The sequence below is a fragment of the Pseudophryne corroboree genome, chromosome 2 (genome assembly GCF_028390025.1).
Source record: "Pseudophryne corroboree isolate aPseCor3 chromosome 2, aPseCor3.hap2, whole genome shotgun sequence".
Classification (NCBI taxonomy): domain Eukaryota; kingdom Metazoa; phylum Chordata; class Amphibia; order Anura; family Myobatrachidae; genus Pseudophryne; species Pseudophryne corroboree.
In genome coordinates, this window is record NC_086445.1 from 697,940,176 (window position 1) to 697,966,197 (window position 26,022).

The 26,022-nt window shown below is 47.8% G+C and overlaps 1 protein-coding gene across 6 annotated transcripts in view; it reads right to left on the reverse strand.

The window, feature by feature from the left end:
• ZC3H11A (zinc finger CCCH-type containing 11A) overlaps positions 1-25,347 on the reverse strand; it is a 179,772-nt gene extending 154,425 nt beyond the window's left edge. For 5 of the 6 annotated variants that reach the window (XM_063955262.1, XM_063955264.1, XM_063955263.1 and 2 more), the window contains exon 1: positions 25,144-25,347. The gene's annotated coding sequence lies outside the window, so the exon portion shown is untranslated. The remainder of the gene's footprint in view (positions 1-25,143) is intronic. The other variant, XM_063955267.1, reaches the window with a different exon arrangement.
• Between the last annotated feature and the right edge of the window lie 675 nt (positions 25,348-26,022).

Here is a 26,022-nt window from a genome sequence, read left to right on the forward strand (position 1 = left end):
CAACAGGTCTTCCGTCAGAGGAAGAGGCCAGGGGTCTCCTGTGAGCATCTCTTGTAGATCCGAGTACCAGGCCCTTCGAGGCCAGTCTGGGACAACGAGTATCGTTCGTACTCTTCTTCGTCTTATGATCCTGAACACTTTTGTGATGAGAGGAAGAGGAGGAAACACGTAGACCGATTTGAACACCCACGGTGTTACCAGAGCGTCCACTGCTATTGCCTGAGGGTCCCGAGACCTGGCGCAGTACCTCTGATTTTTTGTTGAGACGTGACGCCATCATGTCTATTTGAGGAGTTCCCCAAAGACGTGTTACGTCTGCAAAGACTTCTTGATGAAGTCCCCACTCTCCTGGATGGAGATCGTGTCTGCTGAGGAAGTCTGCTTCCCAGTTGTCCACTCCCGGAATGAAGACAGCTGACAGAGCGCTTACATGATTTTCCGCCCAGCGAAGGATCCTTGTGGCTTCCGCCATCGCGACTCTGCTTTTTGTCCCGCCTTGGCGGTTCACATGAGCCACTGCTGTGACATTGTCTGATTGAATCAGAACCGGTAGGTTTCGAAGAAAACTCTCCGCTTGTCGAAGGCCGTTGTAAATGGCCCTGAGTTCCAACACATTGATGTGTAGACAGGACTCCTGGTCTGACCAGAGACCCTGAAAATGTTTTCCCTGTGTGACCGCTCCCCATCCTTGGAGGCGTGCGTCCGTGGTAACCAGGATCCAATCCTGAATTCCGAACCTGCGAACCTCCAGGAGGTGAGCACTTTGCAACCACCACAGGAGGGACACTCTGGTCCCTGGGGACAGAGTTATTTTCCAATGTAAGTGCAGATGGGACCCGGACCACTTGTCCAGAAGGTCCCACTGAAAAGTCCTTCCATGGAACCTGAAGGGAATGGCCTCGTAGGCCGCCACCATTTTCCCCAGAACTCGAGTGCATTGGTGAACAGACACCCCTTTCGGTTTTAGCAGGTCTCTGACCATGTTCTTTATGTCTTGGGCTTTCTCCATTGGGAGGAAGACCTTCATTTGTTCCGTATCCAGTATCATACCTAGGAACGGTAGTCGAGTTGTCGGAATCAACTGTGACTTCGGTAGATTTAGAATCCAACCGTGTTGCTGGAGCACTCTCAACGAGAGCGCCACACTGTTCAGCAATTTCTCCCTTGATCTCGCTTTAAATCGGGAGATAGTCCAAGTATGGGATAATTGTGACTCCATGCTTGCGCAGGACCACCATCATTTCCGCCATTATCTTGGTGAAAATCCTCGGGGCCGTGGAGAGTCCAAACGGCAACGTCTGAAATTGTAATGACAATCCTGTACAGCGAATCTCAGGTATTCCTGATGGGGGGCATATATGGGGACATGAAGGTACGCATCCTTTATGTCCAGAGACACCATAAACTCCCCCTCCTCAATGTTGGCTATTATCGCTCTGAGAGATTCCATTTTGAATTTGAATCTTCTTATGTACAGGTTTAGGGATTTCAGATTCAAAATAGGTCTGACCGAACCGTCCGGTTTCGGGACCACAAATAGGGTTGAATAGTAACCTCTTCCCTGCTGGTGCAGGGGAACCTTGATTATCACTTGCTGTATACACAGCGTTTGAATTGCAGCTAACACTACATCCCTTTCCGATGTGGAAGCTGGTAGGGCCGATTTGAAAAATCGGCGCGAGGGCACCTCCTCGAATTCCAATTTGTAACCCTGGGAAACTATTTCCCAACACCCAGGGATTCAGGTCCGAACTGACCCAGGCCTGACTGAAAAGTCGAAGACGTGCCCCCACCGGTGCGGACTTCCTCAGGGGAGCCCCAGCGTCATGCTGTGGGTTTTGGAGCAGCCGGGGAGGACTTTGGTTCCCGGGCACCTGCCGAAGCAGGTGCTCTCTTGCCTCTGCCCTTACCTCTGGCAAGGAAAGAGGATCCCCGACCTCTTTTGGACTTGTGCGACCGAAAGGACTGCATCTGATAGGGTGTTACTTTCTTTTGCTGTTGGGGAATATATGGTAAAAAATTTGATTTACCTGCTGTGGCTGTGGAAACTAGGTCCGTCAGCCCATACCCAAACAATACATCACCCTTGTAGGGTAGTACTTCCATATGTTTCTTGGAATCCGCATCACCCGTCCATTGGCGAGTCCACAAGGATCTTCTCGCTGAGACAGACATGGCATTGGCCCTAGAAGCTAGCAATCCAATGTCCCTTTGAGCATCCCTCATAAATAAGACTGCGTCTTTAATATGGGCTAGAGTTAGGAATATAGTATCCTTATCCATATTATCAAATTGATCTGTCAGCTCATCTGTCCAAGCTGCAATTGCGCTACACACCCATGCCGACGCCATTGTCGGTCTTAGCACAGCACCCGTATGAGAATAAATACACTTTAAGGTAGTTTCTTGCCTGCGATCTGCAGGGTCCTTAAGGGCTGCTGTGTCAGGAGACGGTAGCGCCACTTTCTTGGACAAGCGCGTCATGGCTTTGTCCACAGTGGGGGGTGATTCCCAAATCTCCCTGTCCTGCTTAGGGAAAGGGTATGCCATATAAATTCTTTTGGGGATCTGCAGTCTCTTATCCGGAGTCTCCCAAGCTTTTCCAAAGAATTCATTTAATTCATGAGATGTGGGAAAGTTAATAATCTGTTTCTTTTCCTGAAACATGTGTACCCTTGTGTCGGGGACAGAGGGTTCATCCACAATATGCAACACATCCCTTATTGCCACAATCATACACTGAATGGTTTTAGTCACCCTAGGGTGCAATTTTACTTCGTCATAGTCGACACTGGAATCAGAATCCGTGTCGGTAGTAGTGTCTTGTGTTAAGGGACGCTTTTGAGACCCCGACGGGCCCTGTGAGTTGGTCCAATCTGAGGATTGACCCCCTAATGCCCCCCCTGAATCAGCCTTATCAAGCCTTTTATGTAAAGATGCCACACTTGCATTCAACATATGCCACATGTCCATCCAATCTGGAGTCGGCACAACCGACGGGGACACCACTCATTTGCTCCACCTCCTCCTTGGAAAAGCCTTCCGCTTCAGACATGTCGACACCACGTACCGACACCCCACACACACAGGGATTAACCTATAAGGGGACAAAACCCCAACCAGGCCCTTAGGAGAGACAGAGAGAGAGTATGCCAGCACACACCCAGCGCTTAATAACACTGGAAAAATATGACCAGTAAGTGTGTGTGTGTATATATTATATATATATATATATATATATATATATATATATATATATATATATATATATATATATATATATCCTCCTCTTTTTTCCAGCCTGAATGTTCAGCAGGGGAGAGACCAGGGAGCCAGCGTTTTCCTCATGCAGCTTCTGTGGAGAAAATGGTGCTGGTTAGTGCTGGGGATCAAGCTCCCCCCACCCGACGGCGGGCTTCAGTCCCGGTGATTTTTTAATAGAAAATGGCGGGGGATCGTAGAATTACTGCCCAGCAGCCTAATCTACCTGGTCAGTGCCCAAATGTGAGGTTTATTGCTGACCTGGGCGCCCCCCCCTGCACCCTTCAGTGCTGCTCTATGTGTGTGTGACCGGGAGCAATGGCGCGCAGCTTACCGCTGCGCGCCTTACCTCATGAAGATCTAAAGTCTTCTGCCGCCTATGATGTATTCTGCCTTCTCATACTCACCCGGCTTCTATCTTCGGCATCTGTGAGGAGGACGGCGGCGCGGCTCCGGGACGAACCCCAGGTGAGACCTGTGTTCCGACTCCCTCTGGAGCTAATGGTGTCCAGTAGCCTTAGAAGCAGTGCCCGACTTGACAAGCCAGCTCTGCTTCTCTCTCCTCGGTCCCACGATGCAGGGAGCCTGTTGCCAACAGGACTCCCTGAAAATTAAAAACCTAACAAAATTCTTTTTCCACAGAAAACTCTGGAGAGCTCTCTGCAGTGCACCCATTCTCCTCTGGGCACAAAATCTAACTGAGGTCTGGAGGAGGGACATAGAGGGAGGAGCCAGGGCATACCCATAGTCAAAGTTCTTTTTAGGTGCCCTATCTCCTGCGGAGCCCGTCTATACCCCATGGTCCTTACGGAGTCCCCAGCATCCTCTAGGACGTAAGAGAAACCTTGATATGCTTGATTCAGCCTCCTTTTATTGTGAGTGAGGTATGCTTATCCTTCTTGGTTAAGAGGGTTCATCACCAGAGTGATTTTGTCGAACACAGTGGTGGATAAAAGATACCTTTATGGGTTTAACCCATTTTGTGGAAAAGTGAGTTGGGGTACGCCTCTTCGGTGAAATAATTATCATCCTCGCTGTTTGAAAGTGTATAGCAACAAGAAAGACTCATGTACTGTTAAAAACTTTATTACACATTTACACCATTTTTTCTTTTTATGGCAACATCCACACGAGAGGAAGGAATGCCTTGTTGAAGAAAACCAGAACTCTATATACATAGTAGAGTGGAATCTACCAGAGGAACGTATTATGTTAATATTGTAGCGCCTGTAATTGTTTGAGACCCACACATCCATTGTATTAAATCTGTGTAAATTTTGAATCATTGGTGAGGTTCAACTGTAGTGAATCATATTGCGGGCAGCTTCCAGGGAGCCATTTACAGGGGTTCACAAATTTACATTTTTCAGCTTTGTCATTCCTGTGGAGCCCAGTATACCCCGCAGCAGAAATTTAACATGGGTATTCTTCATATTTCTAACACTCATTTATATTTACAACAGTGAAAATCCGAAACTCCCATGCGAAGAACAAGTAGAACAGCTAGTATTAAATATAAAATGGATTTGACACAAGTCTTGCAGGTAGAGTGCTTTCCCATTAATCCAGCATTTACACTTTCAGAACAAAAAACTTTCACTTTTTCACTTTTAGATATACAAATGACACCAATGTGACGCTGCACACAATGGTGGTCATTCCGAGTTGTTCGCTCGTTGCCGTTTTTCGCAACGCAGCGATTAGGTGGAAAATGCGCATGCGCTTGGTACGCAGCGCGCATGCGCTTAGTAATTTAAACACAAAACTTTGGAGATTTACACAAGCTCGAGCTACGTTTTTTCAACGCTCGAGTGATCGTAGTGTGATTGACACAGGAAGTGGGTGTTTCTGGGCGGCAACTTGGCGTTTTCAGGGAGTGTGCTAAAAACTGCAGGCGTGCCAGGAAAAAACAAAGGAGTGGCTGGAGAAACGGTGGAGTGGCTGGCCGAACGCAGGGCGTGTTTGTGACGTCAAACCAGGAACTAAACGGACTGAGGTGATCGCAGTGTAGGAGTAGGTATGGAGCTACTCAGAAACTGCATGAATTTTTTTAGTAGCAGTTCTGCTAATCTTTCGTTCGCTATTCTGCTAAGATACACTCCCAGAGGGCGGCGTCCTAGCGTTTGCAATGCTGCTAAAAGCAGCTAGCGAGCGAACAACTCGGAATGACCACCAATATGTACTCTGTATGGAAAATTACTGGTACTAAATGACTACTGGACATTGGCTAACCCTAGTAATCCTAGGGTAATATTATTGGGATGGCTATTCAATGTAGAATTATGTCTTACTAGTTTATTGGGCACCTTAGTTTCCTCTGATAGTGCGTGTGTGGGTGCGTGTGTGTGTGTGTGTGTGTGTGTGTGTGTGTGTGTGTGTGTGTGTGTGTGTGTGTGTGTGTGCGCGTGCGTGTGTGGCCTAGCACAGAACTTTACTCCACTGGCCCAGCCCAGGTAAGATCTGAGGATTCATCTACTGCTAATAGTATTGCAGTTATATTAGCATGCTGTTACTGTACACAACCTAAACATGCATGATGTCTTAATTATATTACAATAACATTAACATGCCGTTAAGGTCCATACACACGGAGCGATATAACTGAGCAATTTTGACTATATAGTCAAAATCGCTCAGAAAGTTAGTGCATATCTCTCCATGTGTACACAGCCAGCGATAGTGATGCGCGTCCCCGCCAGGTCGCTATCGCTGCTAAAAATAGACTGTGCAGGTAAGTCAATTTTGGCTAGGACGCTGGAAAAGAAAAAGCATCCCCTTGCTTGAATGAGTTAGCCAAAATCGCCCATAGCCAAAATCGCTGGAAAAGTTAGTCAAAATCTCCTACTGCCAGTTCAAGGGAAATCGCTCAGTCAAAATCTCTCATAGTCAAAATTTCTCCGTGTGTACGCACCTTTACCGTACAATGCCTAAGCTTGCATTGTAAGAGGTTTTATATTCTCAGAAACAGCCCAAACAAACAAACAAACACACACAAGGCCTTCACTCCTTATTTTGGTGCCAGCAAGTTGAGTAAAGTTACCAATTAAATTGCAGAAAATAGACGGGTCTGCTTGTTTGCAAACCAAATTACCCTTGTATATGACATGTGTGAGTAAAAATAAGATTTTACTCACCGGTAAATCTATTTCTCGTAGTCCGTAGTGGATGCTGGGAACTCCGTAAGGACCACGGGGAATAGCGGCTCCGCAGGAGACTGGGCACAACTAAAGAAAGCTTTAGGACTACCTGGTGTGCACTGGCTCCTCCCACTATGACCCTCCTCCAGACCTCAGTTAGGATACTGTGCCCGGAAGAGCTGACACAATAAGGAAGGATTTTGAATCCCAGGTAAGACTCATACCAGCTACACCAATCACACCGTATAACTTGTGATATTATACCCAGTTAACAGTATGAAAAATAACAGCCTCACTAACAGATGGCTCATAACAATAACCCTTTAGTTAGGCAATAACTATATACAAGTATTGCAGACAATCCGCACTTGGGATGGGCACCCAGCATCCACTACGGACTACGAGAAATAGATTTACCGGTGAGTAAAATCTTATTTTCTCCGACGTCCTAGTGGATGCTGGGAACTCCGTAAGGACCATGGGGATTATACCAAAGCTCCCAAACGGGCGGGAGAGTGCGGATGACTCTGCAGCACCGAATGAGCAAACTCAAGGTCCTCCTCAGCCAGGGTATCAAACTTGCAGACTTTTTCAAAATTGTTTGAACCCGACAAGTAACAGCTCGGCAAAGTTGTAAAGCCGAGACCCCTCGGGCAGCCGCCCAAGAAGAGCCCACTTTCCTCGTGGAATGGGCTTTTACAGATTTAGGGTGCGGCAGTCCAGCCGCAGAATGTGCAAGTTGAATCGTGCTACAGATCCAGCGAGCAATAGTCTGCTTAGAAGCAGAAGCACCCAGCTTGTTGGGTGCATACAGGATAAATAGCGAGTCAGTTTTTCTGACTCTAGCCGTCCTGGAAACAAAGTTTCAGGGCCCTGACTACGTCCAGTAACTTGGAGTCCTCCAAGTCCCACGTAGCCGCAGGCACCACAATAGGTTGGTTCACATGAACAGCTGATACCACCTTAGGAAGGAATTGGGAACGAGTCCTCAATTCCGCCCTATCCATATGAAAATCAGATAAGGGCTTTTGCATGACAAAACCGCCAATTCTGATACACGCCTGGCCGACGCCAAGGCCAACCGCATGACCACTTTCCACGTGAGGTATTTTAGCTCTACGGATTAAAGTGGCTCAACCCAATGCGACTTCAGGAAATCCAACACCACGTTGAGATCCCACGGTGCCACTAGAGGCACAAACGGGGGCTGAATATGCAGCACTCCCTTGACAAATGTCTGAACTTCAGGCAGTGAAGCCAGTTCTTTTTGGAAGAAAATGTACAGAGCAGAAATCTGGACCTTAACGTAACCCAATTGTAGGCCCGTAGTCACTCCTGACTGTAGGAAGTGCAGAAATCGACCCAGTTGAAATTCCTCCGTTGGGGCCTTCCTGGCCTCACACCAAGCAACATATTTTTGCCATATGCGGTGATAATATTTTGCTATCACATCTTTCCTAGCCTTAATCAGCGTAGGAATGACTTCCTCCGGAATGCCTTTTTCCTTTAGGATCCGGTGTTCAACCGCCATGCCGTCAAACACAGCCGTGGTAAGTCTTGGAACAGGCAGGGCCCCTGCTGCAGCAGGTCCTGTCTGAGCGGCAGAGGCCATGGGTCCTCTGAGAACATTTCTTGAAGTTCTGGGTACCAGGCTCTTCTTGGCCAATCCGGAACAACGAGTATAGTTCTTACTCTTCTCCTTATTAGTATTCTCAATACCTTGTGTATGAGAGGCAAAGGAAGGAACACATACACCGACTGGTACACCCACGGTGTTACCAGAGCGTCCACAGCTATCGCCTGAGGGTCCCTTGACCTGGCGCAATATCTTTTTAGCTTTTTGTTGAGGCGTGACGCCATCACGTCACCTGTGGCCTTTCTCAACGGTGTACAATCATTTTGAAGACGTCTGGATGAAGTCCCCACTCTCCCGGGTGGAGGTCGTGCCTGCTGAGAAAGTCTGCTTCCCAGTTGTCCACTCCGGGAATGAACACTGCTAACACATGATTTTCCGCCCATCGGAAAATCCTTGTGGCTTCTGCCATCACCATCCTGCTTCTTGAGCCGCCCTGCTGGTTTACATGGGCGACCGCCGTGATGTTGTCTGACTGGATCAGCACCGGCTGGTGTGGAAGCAGGGGTCTAGCCTGACTTAGGGCATTGTGAATGGCCCTTAGTCCCAGAATATTTATGTGTAGGGAAGTCTCCTGACTTGACCATAGTCCTTGGAAGTTTCTTCCCTCTGTGACTGCCCCCCAGCCTCGAAGGCTGGCATCCATGGTCACCAGGACCCAGTCCTGTATGCCGAATCTGCGGCCCTCTAGAAGATGAGCACACTGCAGCCACCACAACAGCGACACCCAGGCCCTTGGAGACAGGGTTATCAGCCGATGCATCTGAAGATGCAACCCGGACCTCTTGTCCAACAGATCCCACTGGAAGATCCTTGCCTGGAACCTGCCGAATGGAATTTCTTCGCAAGAAGCTACCATCTTTCCCAGGACTCGCGTGCATTGATGCACCGACACCTGTATTAGTATTAGGAGGTCTCTGACTAGAGATGACAACTCCTTGGCCTTCTCCTCCGGGAGAAACCCTTTTTTCTTGTTCTGTGTCCAGAACCATACCCAGGAACAGTAGACGCGTCGTAGGAACCAGCTGCGACTTTGGACTATTCAGAATCCAGCCGTGCTGTTGTAGCACTTCCCGAGATAGTGCTACTCCGACGAACAACTGCTCCCTGGACCTCGCCTTTATAAGGAGATCGTCCAAGTACGGGATAATTATAACTCCCTTTTTTCGAAGGAGTATCATCATTTCGGCCATTACCTTGGTAAATACCCTCGGTGCCGTGGACAGACCAACGGCAACGTCTGGAATTGGTAATGACAGTCCTGTACCACAATTTTGAGGTACTCCTGGTGAGGAGGGTAAATGGGGACATGCAGGTAAGCATCCTTGATGTCCAGTGATACCATGTAATCCCTTTCGTCCAGGCTTGTAATAACCGCCCTGAGCGATTCCATTTTGAACTTGAACCTTCGTATATAAGTGTTCAAGGATTTCAATTTTAGAATGGGTCTCACCGAACCGCCTGGTTTCGGTACCACAAACATTGTGGAATAGTAACCCCGGCCTTGTTGAAGGAGGGGTACCTTGATTATCACCTGCTGGAAGTACAGCTTGTGAATTGCCGCCAGTACTACCTCTCCTCGAGGGCAGCAGGCAAGGCTAATTTGAGGTAACGGCGAGGGGGAGTCGCCTCGAACTCCAGCTTGTATCCCTGTGATACTACGTGCAGAACCCAGGGATCCACTTGTGAGCGAGCCCACTGGTCGCTGAAGTTCCCGAGACGCGCCCCCACCGCACCTGGCTCTACCTGTGGAGCCCCAGCGTCATGCGGTGGACTCAGATGAAGCGGGGGAAGATTTTTGATCCTGGGAACTGGCTGTCTGGTGCAGCTTTTTCCCTCTTCCCTTGTCTCTGTGCAGAAAGGAAGCGCCTTTGACCCACTCGCTTTTCTGAAGCCGAAAGGACTGTACCTGATAATACGGTGCTTTCTTAGGCTGTGAGTAACCTGAGGAAAAAAAAATTCTTCCCAGCTGTTGCTGTGGATACGAGGTCCCAGAGACCATCCCCAAACAATTCCTCACCCTCATAAGGCAGAATCTCCATGTGCCTTTTAAAGTCAGCATCACCTGTCCACTGCCGGGTCCCTAATACCCTCCTGGCAGAATGGACATTGCATTAACTTTTGGATGCCAGCCGGCAAATATCCCTCTGTGCATCCCTCATATATAAGACGACGTCTTTAATATGCTCTATGGTTAGCAAAATAGTATCCCTGTATAGGGTATCAATATTATCTGACAGGGTATCAGACCTTTTACGCTGCAGCAGCACTATCCATGCTGAGGCAATTGCAGGTCTCAGTATAGTACCTGAGTGTGTATATACAGACTTCAGGATAGCCTTCTGCTTTTTAACAGCAGGCTCCTTCAAAGTGGCCGTATCCTAAGACGGCAGTGCCACCTTTTTTGACAAACGTGTGAGTGCCTTATCCACCCTAGGGGATATCTCCCAACGTGACCTATCCTCTGGCGGGAAAGGGTACGCCATCAGTAACTTTTTAGAAATTACCAGTTTCTTATCGGGGGAACCCACGCTTCATTCACTCATCTGATGGGGGAACAAAACACTGGCTGCTTTTTCTCCCCAAACATAAAACCCCTTTTTTTGTGGTATTTGGGTTAATGTCAGAAATGTGTAACACATTTTTCATTGCCGAGTGCAACGGATGTTCCTAGTGGATTGTGTATATGTCTCAACCTCGTCGACACTGGAGTCAGACTCCGTGTCGACATCTGTATCTGCCATCTGAGGTAGCGGGCGTTTTTGAGCCCCTGATGGCCTTTGAGACACCTGGGCAGGCGCGGGCTGAGAAGCCGGCTGTCCCATAGCTGTTACGTCATCCAGCCCTTTACATAAGGAGTTGACACTGTCGGTTAATACCTTCCACTTATCCATCCACTCAGGTGTCGGCCCCACATGGGGCGACATCACATTTATCGGCATCTGCTCCGCTTCCACGTATCCTCAAACATGTCGACACAGCCGTACAGACACACCGCACACACAGGGAATGCTCTGACTGAGGACAGGATCCCACAAACTCCTTTGGGGAAACAGAGAGAGAGTATGCCAGCACACACCAGAGCGCTATATAATGCAGGGATTAACACTATAACTGAGTGATTTTTCCCCCAATAGCTGCTTGTATACACAATACTGCGCCTAAATTTGGTGCCCCCCCTCTCTTTTTAACCCTTTGAGCCTGAAAACTACAGGGGAGAGCCTGGGAAGCTGTCTTCCAGCTGCACTGTGAAGAAAAAATGGCGCCAGTGTGCTGAGGGAGATAGCCCCGCCCCTTTTCCGGCTGACTTTTCTCCTGCTTTTTTTATGGATTCTGGCAGGGGTATTTATCACATATATAGCCTCTGGGACTATATATTGTGATTTTTTGCCAGCCAAGGTATTCATATTGCTGCTCAGGGCGCCCCCCCCCAGCGCCCTGCACCCATCAGTGACCGGAGTGTGAGGTGTGCATGAGGAGCAATGGCGCACAGCTGCAGTGCTGTGCGCTACCTTGTTGAAGACCGAAGTCTTCTGCCGCCGATTTCCAGGACCATCTTCATGCTTCTGGCTCTGTAAGGGGGACGGCGGCGCGGCTCCGGGATCGAACGATCGAGGTCGGGTCCTGTGTTCGATCCCTCTGGAGCTAATGGTGTCCAGTAGCCCAAGAAGCCCAAACTATCTCCAGTTAGGTAGGTTCGCTTCTTCTCCCCTTAGTCCCTCGTAGCAGTGAGTCTGTTGCCAGCAGATCTCACTGAAAATAAAAAACCTAAAATATACTTTCTTTTCTAGGAGCTCAGGAGAGCCCCTAGTGTGCATCCAGCTCAGCCGGGCACAAGATTCTAACGGAGGTCTGGAGGAGGGTCATAGTGGGAGGAGCCAGTGCACACCAGGTAGTCCTAAAGCTTTCTTTAGTTGTGCCCAGTCTCCTGCGGAGCCGCTATTCCCCATGGTCCTTACAGAGTTCCCAGCATCCACTAGGACGTCAGAAATATGCTTGTATAAAATAAGCGTGTGAGGAATCAGTTATGAATCCCGCTGTCATACCTGTAGGATCACCACAGTGGAAACTATTAGAATTTTCATTATGTTGTCTGATTTATTAGGCATCTGTTTTGTAACACCGTAGATTTGCAGGTTTAAAAATGGCAATGGTATCAAACGCAGAACCCACCATGTTGGGTTGGAAAATATGCTATTTAAAATTTTAACAAGCTGGATCACATGCTTAATAAATTTGCTGTTTTGAAATGCTCCCCAAACACATTGCTGACAACAACCACAGATTTTGACAAAAATGCTTAATAAATAAAGCCCAGTGTTTTCTTGCTTCTAATTCAACAATGTAAATAACACCCCTTTGATATGGCCATAAATAGCCCGATTTATTGCATGTGAATGTGCAACAACAACAGATCAACAGCTGCTGGGAGTGTGTGTGTGTGTGTGTGTGTGTGTGTGTGTGTGTGTGTGTGTGTGTGTGTGTGTGTGTGTGTGTGTGTGTGTGTCTTGTTTGTATGTATTTTCATGATAAACTCAAGAACTACTGCTACAGAACCGAACTGTAACATGCGCTATGAATCATCTCACCATCACGTTAATTGGCTAATTAGCAAATATAATCTATGCATCAAATAGTCTCTGTTGTCATACAACATACTAAGTAAAGAGGGTGTCAGAACCACATGGTATGCAGATAAGTCAATAGGCAGACCACAGATGGTCGACATGCAAAAGGTCAAAAGGTTGACATGTAAAAAAAATAAGAATTTACTCACCGGTAATTCTATTTCTCGTAGTCCGTAGTGGATGCTGGGAACTCCGTAAGGACCATGGGGAATAGCGGGCTCCGAAGGAGGCTGGGCACTCTAGAAAGATTTATGACTACCTGGTGTGCACTGGCTCCTCCCACTATGACCCTCCTCCAAGCCTCAGTTAGGACACTGTGCCCGGACGAGCAGACATAATAAGGAAGGATTTAGAATCCCGGGTAAGACTCTTGCCAGCCACACCAATCACACCGTACAACTCGTGATACTATACCCAGTTTGACAGTATGAAAACAACTGAGCCTCTCAACAGATGGCTCAACAATAACCCTTTAGTTAACAATAACTATTTACAAGTATTGCAGACAATCCGCACTTGGGATGGGCGCCCAGTATCCACTACGGACTACGAGAAATAGAATTACCGGTGAGAAAATTCTTATTTTCTCTAACGTCCTAGTGGATGCTGGGAACTCCGTAAGGACCATGGGGATTATACCAAAGCTCCCAAACGGGCGGGAGAGTGCGGATGACTCTGTAGCACCGAATGAGAGAACTCCAGGTCCTCCTCAGCCAGGGTATCAAATTTGTAGAATTTTGCAAACGTGTTTGCCCCTGACCAAGTAGCTGCTCGGCAAAGTTGTAAAGCCGAGACCCCTCGGGCAGCCGCCCAAGATGAGCCCTCCTTCCTTGTGGAATGGGCATTTACAGATTTTGGCTGTGGTATGCCTGCCACAGAATGTGCAAGCTGAATTGTACTACAAATCCAGCGAGCAATAGACTGCTTAGAAGCAGGAGCACCCATCTTGTTGGGTGCATACAGGATAAACAGCGAGTCAGAGTTTCTGACTCCAGCCGTCCTGGAAACATATATTTTCAGGGCCCTGACAACGTCTAGCAACTTGGAGTCCTCCAATTCACTAGTAGCCGCCGGCACCACAATAGGCTGGTTCAGGTGAAACGCTGACACCACCTTAGGAAGAAATTGGGGACGAGTCCTCAATTCTGCCCTATCCATATGGAAAATCAGATAAGGGCTTTTACATGATAAAGCCGCCAATTCTGACACTCGCCTGGCTGAAGCCAAGGCCAATAACATGACCACTTTCCACGTGAGATATTTTAGATCCACGGTTTTTAGTGGCTCAAACCAATGTGATTTTAAGAAAACTCAACACCACGTTGAGATCCCAAGGTGCCACAGGGGGCACAAACGGGGGCTGTATATGCAGCACTCCTTTCACAATGTCTGAACTTCAGGTACTGAAGCTAATTCTTTTTGAAAGAAAATCGACAGAGCCGAGATCTGTACTTTAATGGAGCCTAGACTTAGGCCCATATTCACTCCTGCTTGTAGGAAATGTAGAAATCGACCTAGTGGAAATTCCTCTGTTGGGGCCTTTTTGGCCTCGCACCATGCAACATATTTCCGCCACATGCGGTGATAATGCTTTGCCGTAACATCTTTCCTGGCTTTAATAAGCGCAGGAATGACTTCTTCCGGAATACCCTTTTCCTTCAGGATCCGGCGCTCAATCGCCATGCCGTCAAACGCAGCCGCGGTAAGTCTTGGAACAGACAGGGCCCCTGCTGAAGCAGGTCCTGTCTGAGCGGCAGAGGCCATGGGTCCTCTGATATCATTTCCTGAAGTTCCGGGTACCAAGCCCTTCTTGGCCAATCCGGAACCACGAGTATCGTTCCTACTCCTCGCCATCTTATTATTCTCAGTACCTTTGGTATGAGAGGCAGAGTAGGGAACACATAAACCGACTGGTACACCCACGGTGTCACTAGAGCGTCCACAGCTATCGCCTGAGGGTCCCTTGACCTGGCGCAATATCTCTTTAGCTTTTTGTTGAGGCGGGACGCCATCATGTCCACCTGTGGTCTTTCCCAACGGTTTACCAACAGCAGGAAGACTTCTGGATGAAGTCCCCACTCTTCCGGGTGTAGGTCGTGTCTGCTGAGGAAGTCTGCTTCCCAGTTGTCCACTCCCGGAATGAACACTGCTGACAGTGCTAGTACGTGATTTTCCGCTCATCGGAGAATCCTTGTGGCTTCTGCCATTGCCATCCTGCTTCTTGTGCCGCCCTGTCGGGTCACATGGGCGACTGCCGTGATGTTGTCTGACTGTATCAGTACCGGCTGGTTTTGAAGCAGGGGTCTTGCCTGACTTAGGGCATTGTAAATGGCCCTCAGTTCCAGAATTTATATGTAGGGAAGTCTCCTGACTTGACCATAGGCCCTGGAAGTTTCTTCCCAGTGTGACTGCTCCCCAGCCTTGAAGGCTGGCATCCGTGGTCACCAGGACCCAGTCCTGTATGCCGAAATTGCGGCCCTCTAGAAGATGAGCACCCTGCATCCACCACAGTAGAGACACCCTGGTCCTTGGAGACAGGGTTATCATTTGATGCATTTGAAGATGCGATCCCGACCACTTATCTAAGAGGTCTCACTGGAAGGTCCTCGCATGGAACCTGCCGAATGGAATTGCTTCGTATGAAGCCACCATTTTTCCCAGGACTCGTGTGCAACGATGCACCGATACCCTTTTTGGTTTTAGGAGGTCTCTGACTAGAGATGACAGCTCCTTGGCTTTCTCCTGCGGGAGAAACACTTTTTTCTGTTCTGTGTCCAAAATCATCCCCAGGAACAGTAAGCGAGTGGAAGGAACCAGCTGTGACTTTGGAATGTTCAGAATCCAGCCATGCTGTTGTAGCACCTCCTGAGATAGTGCTACTCCGACCAGTAACTGCTCCCTGGACCTTGCCTTTATAAGGAGATCGTCCAAGTATGGGATAAATAAAAACTCCCTTTTTTGAAGGAGTATCATCATTTCTGCCATTACCTTGGTAAACACCCTCGGTGCCGTGGACAGTCCAAACGGTAGTGTCTGGAATTGGTAATGGCAATCCTGTACCACAATCTGAGGTACTCCTGGTGAGGAAGGTAAATAGGGACATGCAGGCAAGCATCCTTGATGTCCAGGGATACCATGTAATCCCCCTTGTCCAGGCTTGCAATAACCGCCCTGAGCGATTCCATCTTGAACTTTGTTATGCAAGTGTTCAAGGATTTCCATTTTAAAATGGGTCTCACCGAACCGGCTGGTTTCGGTACCACAAACAGTGTGGAATAGTAACCCCGTCCTTGTTGAAGTAGGGGCACCTTGACTATCACCTGCTGGGAATACAGCTTGTGAATTGCCTCTAGCACAGCCTCCCTGCCTGAGGGAGTTGTCGGCAAGGCAGATTTGAGTAAACGGCGGGGGGGAGACGCCTCGACTTCCAGCTTGTACCCCTGAGATACTACTTGACGGATCCAGGGATCCACCTGTGAGCGAGCCCACTGATCGCTGAAATTTTTGAGGCGGCCCCCCACCGTACCTGGCTACGCCTGTGGAGCCCCCGCGTCATGCGGTGGACTCAGAGGAAGCAGGGGAAGAATTTTGATTCTGGGAACTGGCTGCTGGTGCAGCTTTTTCCCTCTTCCCTCGTTTGACCCGCCTGCTTTTTTGAAGCCGAAAGGACTGTACCTGATAATACAGTGCGTTTCTTAGGCTGTGAGGAAACCTGAGGTAAAATATTTTCATCCCAGCTGTTGCTGTGGATACGAGGTCCCAGAGACCAACCCCAACCAATTCCTCACCCCTATAAGGCTCTATGTGCCTTTTAAAGTCAGCATCACCTGTCCAGTGTCGGGTCTCCAATACCCTCCTGACAGAATGGACATTGCAATAATTCAGGATGCCAGCCGGCAAAATATTCCTCTGTGCATCCCTCATATATAAGACGACGTCTTATGTTCGCAAAATAGTATCCCTGTTTGAAAGGGGTACAGACCACGCTGCAGCAGTCTGCAGGTCTCAGTCTAGTACCTGAGTGTGTAATTACAGACTTCAGGATAGCCTCCTGCTATTTATCAGCAGGTACCTTCAAAATGGCCGTATCCTAAGACGGCAGTGCCACCTTGACAAACGTGTGAGCGCCTTATCCACCCTAGGGGATATCTCCCAGCGTAACTTATCCTCTGGCGGGAAAGGGTACGCCATCAGTAACTTGTTAGAAATTACCAGTTTCTTATCGGGGAAACCCACGCTTTTTCACACTTCATTCACTCATTTGATGGGGGAACAAAACACTGCCTGCTTTTTCTCCCCACACATAAAACCCTTTGTTTTTAGTGGTACTTGGGTTAATGTCAGAAATGTGTAACACATTTTATATTGCCGGGATCATGTAACGGATGTTCCTAGTGGATTGTGTATATGTCTCAACCTCGTCGACACTGGAGTCAGACTCCGTGTCGACATCTGTGTCTGCCATCTGAGGGAGCGTTGATGGCCTTTGAGACGTCTGGGCAGGCGCGGGCTGAGAAGCCGGCTGTCCCATAGCTGTTACGTCATCCAGCCTTTTATGTAAGGAGTTGACACTGTCGGTTAATACCTTCCACCTATCCATCCACTCTGGTGTCGGCCCACAGGGGCGACATCTCATTTATCGGCATCTGCTCCGCCTCCACATAAGTCTCCTCATCAAACATGTCGACACAGCCATACCGACACACCGCACACACACAAGGAATGCTCCAATGAGGACAGGACCCACAAAAGCCCTTTGGGGAGTGAGAGTATGCCAGCACACACCAGAGCGCTATATAATGCAGGGACTAACTGAGTTATGTCCCCTATAGCTGCTTTTATATAATTTATACTGCGCCTAAATTTAGTGCCCCCCCTCTCTGTTTTAACCCTGTTCTGTAGTGTAGACTGCAGGGGAGAGCCAGGGAGCTTCCCTCTAACGGAGCTGTGAGGGAAAAATGGCGCCAGTGTGCTGAGGAGATAGGCTCCGCCCCTTTTTCGCAGCCTTTTCTCCCGCATTTTTATGGAATCTGGCAGGGGTTAATATACATCCATATAGCCCTGGGGGTTATATGTGATGTATTTTTGCCAGCCAAGGTGTTTATATTGCTGCTCAGGGCGCCCCCCCCCCCCAGCGCCCTGCACCCTCAGTGACCGGAGTGTGTGGTGTGCATGAGGAGCAATGGCGCACAGCTGCAGTGCTGTGCGCTACCTTGGTGAAGACTGATGTCTTCTGCCGCCGTTTTTCCGGACCTCTTCTTGCTTCTGGCTCTGTAAGGGGGACGGCAGCGCGGCTCCGGGACCGAACACCAAGGACTGGGCCTGCGGTCGATCCCTCTGGAGCTAATGGTGTCCAGTAGCCTAAGAAGCCCAATCCGGCTGCAAGCAGGCGAGTTCGCTTCTTCTCCCCTTAGTCCCTCGCTGCAGTGAGCCTGTTGCCAGCAGGTCTCACTGAAAATAAAAAAACCTAAATCTATACTTTCTTTCTAAGGGCTCAGGAGAGCCCCTAGTGTGCATCCAACCTCGGCCAGGCACAAGATCTAACTGAGGCTTGGAGGAGGGTCATAGTGGGAGGAGCCAGTGCACACCAGGTAGTCATAAATCTTTCTAGAGTGCCCAGCCTCCTTCGGAGCCCGCTATTCCCCATGGTCCTTACGGAGTTCCCAGCATCCACTAGGACGTTAGAGAAATAGACAGTACAAAAGGTCGACATGACAATGGTAGAAAAAAAAAAAACTTTCATACTTTACCATCCATGTGGACTACAACTGGGAATAGCAACATGGGCTTAGACAGCAAAGCACTTTGCCTACGCTCACCAGGCGAGGTGTAGTACACTAATGGGAGCTTATAGTAGGGCATCTATTCACATTAAAGGGAGATCTTGGGGGAAGTACTGCACCTTCGTAAGTGCTGGGCACACCACCATTAAATGATGCCAATGGCTGGGGGAAGCCCCCATTAGTGATGTTAAGGGGGCTGCACTGCCCCCAACAGTGACATCAGTAGGGACACGCCCCCACCCTTCCTTTTCAAGCGCACACGTCCTGCTCCTAGCGGGAGCACATGACAATGGGGTATCCCGTCATTTAGGAATATTTTATTCAAGGGCAGCAACACAGTGTGCAAAGGCATGCCTCGCCCCCCGCCCCCCCGGGAATCCGCTTATGCATGCGTACGTTATTGCCGCATCACTACCACCACGCACAAGATGAAACGTGTGCAAGTGAAACAAACTTAAGTCTACGTCTATAGGGGGTAATTCAGAGTTGATCGCAGCAGCAAAGTTGATCGCAGCAGCAAATTTGTTAGCAGATGGGCAAAACCATGTGCACTGAAGGTGGGGCAGATATAACATGTCCAGAGAGAGTTATATTTGGGTGGGTTATATTGTTTCTGTGCAGGGTAAATACTGGCTGCTTTATTTTTACACGGCAATTTAGATTTCAGTTAGAACACACCCCACCCAAATATAATAGTGCCCATACACTTATGAGATTATCGGTACTATCCTTCGATTTCGACCACATCTGTGAGAGAAATTGAAGGATTGTATGCACATTTTAGTATCTTTCAACACGATGCGCGGGCACGCCAGTCGAATATATCGCGTCTCAAGATATTATGTGCTGCACATAATATTTATCGAATCGCAGTGCGATCGCATGTGTTTCTAGAAACACATGCTATATCTCGCACTGCGATGTGTGATGGGCTCCGGCCGCTCCCACTCGGAGGTGACGTGCCCATCACGTGATTACCATGCGATCTATCGCATAATCCCCCTATTTCATCGCACCTTAACTGCCGGTGCGATGCCGCGTCGCAGGGCATCGCACAAGTGTATGGGCACCATTACTCTCTCTGCACATGTTCTATCTGCCTCCCTCCCTGCAGTGCACATGGTTTTTCCAAACTGCTGTGATCAACTCTGAATTACCCCCATAGTGCTCTCGGTTGCACAGGCACTGTGCGAACAGGCTACATATGCGTCGGACGTGTCCATGCAATCTTTAAGAAGGTTCATATTACGACATCTTCACACTTTTGTTAAGATATCTGTTTTTATTTTTTAACCTCCAATATTTAATTTACTAAAATAACTAGGATATTAAGACAGACGACTGAACTAAAAAAAAATAATGTGAAAGATCATCCCTGTTGTCAAATATCAACGTTGAGTTTATTTTCATTGACAAGAACTCTGTACCCACTCCCATGTTTTAAAATTGTTTTCTAATAAATGGGCCTATTTATCAAGCATTATTTTTTTTAAATTATGTAGAAACTGCATGCTCTGCATAAACTTGTGACTTGCTGCTATTTATAGCCTAATAACTGAACTAAAAAATAAACCAAAAAAAGTGGGGGGGGGGGGGAGGGGTTATACTTTATTAATAATCACTCGAAAACTATAAATAAGCACTGCTAATAAGTGTGTGTCCCCTAATACATCCAGCCTCCACACCCCATGTGACGCGAGATGCCTGAACTCTGCGAAAATCAGGTGTATTTTAGGGGCAAAAATGTGTCTTAGTCGTAACGCAATGCAACTAGGAGACTGTGCCTGTGCTGATTAATTTGATGTGTGACCCTTGTATATTGTGTGTGACTGAGTCTGTATACGTTGCAGACAGAACTTGTACTAGAAAAAAGCAGATGCTACATTGTAGCACTCTGTTTACAGATTCATAGACTCCGTTGCACACAGATATACAAGTGTCATACAGCAAATAAATGTGTACCCAACTGTAGGTGCATTGTGACTAAGAGGCTTTTTTTTTTTTTTTTTTTTGCCAAAAAAGAGCAAAGGGGACTCAACGCTAGAAGATTCTATTTATTACAAATAAACTCAAACATTTCACTCACTCCATAAAACATGATCCATCGCTCATTAGGTGCAGGGTGCTAGAATGAGAACACTAGACTAATATCATAAATGTGATCAGGGGCGGATTGGGATGAAAAACCAGCCCGGGAAATTTATGGAAGCAGCCCTACTAGGTGTGGGGTCTGTTGAGAGAGTGGAGTCTGTCAAGTAGGCAGGATTACTGCTCAGAAGGCCTGACTACTTGCAGGCATGCAAAGTGCGCTGCAAAATTTTAGGGGTGTGGCTTCATGGAGAATGGGCGTGGCCACATAATAGTGCCAATTCACATTACAGCACACAGTAGTGCCGCTTATACACACTGCACCAAGTAGAACCTCCTATACACACTGCGCCAGGTAGAGCATGTTAACATATTGCGCCAGTTAGAGCACATTCTACACATTGTACCAGGTAAAGCACATTATAAACATTACACCAGGTAAAGCACATTGGCCCTCATTCTGAGTTGATCGCTCGCTAGCAACTTTTAGCAGCCGTGCAAACGCATTGTCGCTGCCCACGGGGGAGTGTATTTTCGCTTTGCAAAAGTGCGAACGGCTGCAAACACATTTTGTGCAAAACAAGACCAGCCCTGTAGTTACTTATTCTGTGCGATGACTGCTGCGACGAGTGACACGGTAATGAAGTCAGATACCCGACCTGCATACGCCTGGCCATGCCTGCGTTTTTCCTAACACTCCCAGAAAACGGTCAGTTGCCACCCAGAGACTCCCACTTCCTGTCAATCTCTTTGCGTTCGGCTGTGCGTTTGGTATCGTTAGAACCATTGCAAAACCACAAAGCACTTCGTACCCGTACGACGCGCGTGCGCATTGCAGTGCATGTGCAGATTAGCCGTTTTTTTAACTGATCGCTACACAGCGAACAACGGCAGCTAGCGATCAACTCGGAATGACCACCATTATACACATTGCGTCAGGCAGAGCCCGTTACGCACTATGCGTCAGGCAGAGCCCGTTACGCACATTGCGTCAGGCAGAGCCCGTTACGCACATTGCGTCAGGCAGAGCCCGTTACGCACATTGCGTCAGGCAGAGCCCGTTACGCACATTGCGTCAGGCAGAGCCCGTTACGCACATTGCGTCAGGCAGAGCCCGTTACGCACATTGCGTCAGGCAGAGCCCGTTACACACATTGCGCCAGGCAGAGCTCGTTATACACATTGCGCCAGGCAGAGCCCGTTATACACATAGACGGCACTGGAGGCAAACCAGAGCCGGATTAAGGCTCCTGTGGGGGTCCTGGGTTACTTATGACAGGGGGCCCTAAAGTCTACCCGCTAATTTAACACTATACACACACACACACATACACTATACACACACATACATACACACATACATACATACATACATACATACACACACACACATATACACACACACACACACACACATGGAGAAGACTTGTTCGGCACTCCACTGGACTGTAAATGACGGCTTGCTCCGGTGCCCGACCTAGACACACTGTATATGCAGGGAAACCAGCAGGACGGCACTCACAGAGATTTGGTACACTGAAGAAACTGACAGCTCACAAGCTCTCAATTCCTTCCCTGCAGCTCACACAGCGCCGGGCCCGCGGAGTCAGTAAATCCACAGTGGAACCTGTGCAGGCTTTCACTTTGTATGCGTCCAGCCGCCGGCTTGCACTGTGATGCTGTCACGGTATGGCTGCAGCGCTGAGGATCGGTCATTAAGATCCGATCTGCGGTGGGTGGCGGGGACCCTTGCAGAGTGGAGGCCGAGGAATACTTACCCCCTGTGCCCCCCCACCCCCGTAATCCGGCTCTGTGGCGGACCTGTCAGTGGTGATTGACGGGCTCCGCAAAGGATTATGGGCGGCTGGGCATGCACAGTAGATCCCCGCTGGCCATCTTTTTTTTGCTTCAGTAAGCTTCTGCGCATGCGCAGAAGCAGTCCATTAATGCTGCTTGCGGCAGCCAGCCGGCCAGCGACGGGGGTGATAAACGGCAGCTGAGGGGGCAATGGGACCAGCACACCAGCATTCCGCCCCGGAGTCCCGGTGGGCCAATCCGCCCCTGAATGTGATAATTCTATTTACCAAGCCTTTGATGGAGGTAAAGCGGACAGAGATAATGTACCAGCCAAACAGCTCCTAACTGTACTTTTTCAAACCCAGCTTGTGACAGGGCAGTTAGGAGCTGATTGGCTGGTGCTTTATGTCTGTCCACTTTATCTCCATCCATGGCATATACCCCTTGGTCACTAGAGAACTCTATCACAATGCAATTGGTGGTCATAAGTGTACAATAAAAACTGTCAGCACTTTGGTTACACTTAAGGCTTTCCACAATATCCCTTCAAACCAATTTACGCAGGTTATGTGGCTGACTAAATTCAAGCATGCATCTATTCCACCTACTTTTAAACTGCCACAGAACCTGTGTAAAATTATTGCTGTTCCAAATTAAAGGAATATTATGGCAAACCTACATACAGTACAGATCAAACATAAAGTGACCAGGCAATGCATTTTTTTTTTTTTTTTTTTAGAATGAACTGGGATAATGTACTGTCTTTCGGAAAAAATGACTGCTTTAACCAATGATTAACTGGCTATACAAGGTTGAAATAACTGGGTGCAGATAGGAACTCTGCTTTGGCAGTCCAAAAATAGCAAAACTTATAGGCCCTACACACATGCCGATATCACTGCACGATATGAACGATCTCGTTAATTAATGAACGAGATAACGTTCATATCGTGCAGTGTGGAGTCACCAGCGATGAACGATGCGCGGCCCCGCGCTCGTTCATCGCTGGTGACATGTCAGCTGTGCATGCAGGCCAATATGGACGCGATCGTCCATATTTGCCTGCACGTCTATGGAGCCGGGTGGAGAGAAGAAACTTCACTCCCCCCGTCACTGCCCCCCCGCCGCCGGGTCACCCGTCGGCCACCTCGGCGGCACATCGCCTAATGTGTAGGGCGCCTTAGACAGGTATTGTGTTTTGGCTTTTTTTAGAAAATTGACTATAAAAAAAATTATATTATATGGATAATTCTGCAAAATACCCTCTCACCAGATTCACCCAGATAACATCACCACTCGTTAATTTAAAATTATAAAAATTAAATTAATAATAAATTTCATAGAAATTTTAAATTAACGAGTGATGTTATCTGGGTGAATCTGGCGAGAGGGTATTTTGCAGAATTATCCATCTTCTCGTGATCAAATCTCAAATTGAAGGACTGCCCTAGAGAAAAAAGTCAAAGAAATACTACTACATGTTATGAGCGCTCTCCATACAACCATCTACTATATATATATATATATATATATATATATATATATATATATATATATATAGAATCCCAATAAAGATGACAGCGGCACTCAGGGTTTTGTAAACATGCAAAAATTGTATTCAAACGTGAATAGACAGGCCGACGTTTCGGGGCTTACCCGCCCCTTTGTCAAGGTGTATACACCTTGACAAAGGGGCGGGTAAGCCCCGAAACGTCGGCCTGTCTATTCACGTTTGAATACAATTTTTGCATGTTTACAAAACCCTGAGTGCCGCTGTCATCTTTATTGGGATTCTACACAATCGTTATCAGGAGGCACCAGGGTCACGAGTGACCATCGGGAGGAGTGCCGGTCCACATCTGCTATATATATATATATATATATATATATATATATATATATATATATATATATATATATATATCTATCTCTATCTATATCTCTATCTATATCTATATCTATATCTATATATATATATACACACACACACCTATCAACGGAATTTGCTGCACTATATAACACACATACATTATATATTATATATACACACACAGTATATTTACTTTTTCTTTTTTCTTTTTTTTTTTTAAGCACGCACATTATGATGTTGAATACCACCAGCGGTCCCATTGTTATAAGTATGGCCAGATAAGTGATATGTACTCTACCTGAAAAGCTAACAACCAATAACAGTGTAACATCAATGTTTAGATTTTACAGAAAATGTAATGTTTCATTTTATCCTACACAGACTTGAAGTGTATTGGATATTAGGTAGTATGTATCAGTGCAAGTAAAACTTGCAATGACTAACTATATGCATATAATTATACTTTTTAAAGACCCCATCTATTCTGTAATATAGAGGGTGCCATGGAGGAGGAGAGGAGCATTAAACTTTGGCCATTATGACATAAAAGTGCTATAGTGACATGCACAAAAGTATCACAATAAATAACAACAACAACTGGTTATGCTATATGCCAGCTGACTGATGAGGACTACTCCGTACTGCATGTGCGGTGAGTGGGATCACTGTGGTGCGGGGTGGTCAGTAGGGCTGCCGCTGTATACAAAGAGACAGGAGACGCGTACACCGCGCAATGCTACACAGCAGCTGCTAGCTACCCCTTATGCCGCAGGGCCCAGGAGCGGACACATGTGCGGCGATGCGGAGGGGTCACGGGCCTCGTATACAGGGCTGGGGTGTAGGCTGGACGGCGGCATCCCGTACGGTACCGTTTACCCTTGCGAAAGATCGCAATTTACTACAATATATGATAGAGATAATGGGTGATCGGGGCATTATTGCTCACCGGGTCACTCGGTCTCCGTCCTCCCCGGGTTCTCCTACTTCCTGTGTGCCACTGCCCACACTCTCCGCAATATCCGGCTCTCTCACTGCTCTACTCCCTCATTGGAAGCGACAGCATAGGCCTACGACCCTAGTGATGCACGGGGCGTGGCTACAGTGACGTGAGTTAACCCTCCCGCAGGCAGAAGGGTAGCGTTTGCTGAAATCTCCTCAGTCACATGCAGCGTTACGGCAGGGATAGGAGGATAGAACGCGACATACGACGGAGTGGACTGGGGTCGCGAGGGGCGGTGCCACAGGTCACGGGGCGTGCCACGAGTCAGGGTGGGCATGGCTTCGCGGTGCGCCGCAAATTCATCTAGTAACTTGTGCTAATGTGATTGTGCTCTGGCAATTTATGGGAGGACGAGGGTGGATGGAACGGCGGCCGACCGAACTAGCGATGATCATTCCTGTTATCACATATCAAATTTGAGTTCCTTTTCATTGACAAGAGCTCTGTACGCACTCCCTGGTTTTAAAATTGTTCTGTAACAAATGGCCTTATTTAGGAAGCATTATTTTCATAAAATTATGTAGAAACTGCAGGTTCTGCATAAACTTGTGACTTGCTGCTGTTTATAGCCGAATGTAGGATAATAATAATTGTATTTATATAGCGCTTATTATATTGCTTTACAGATGTCGAGAACATAGTACAGTGGATTTAGTATTACAGCAAGCAGGAAAACCGATATAAAAAAAAAACATACTACACAGCACAATAAGCATATTGCAGGGTTGGTGCAGACATTTTGGGAACCACTTCCACTATATTTCTCTAACGTCCTAGTGGATGCTGGGGACTCCGTCAGGACCATGGGGGATAGCGGCTCCGCAG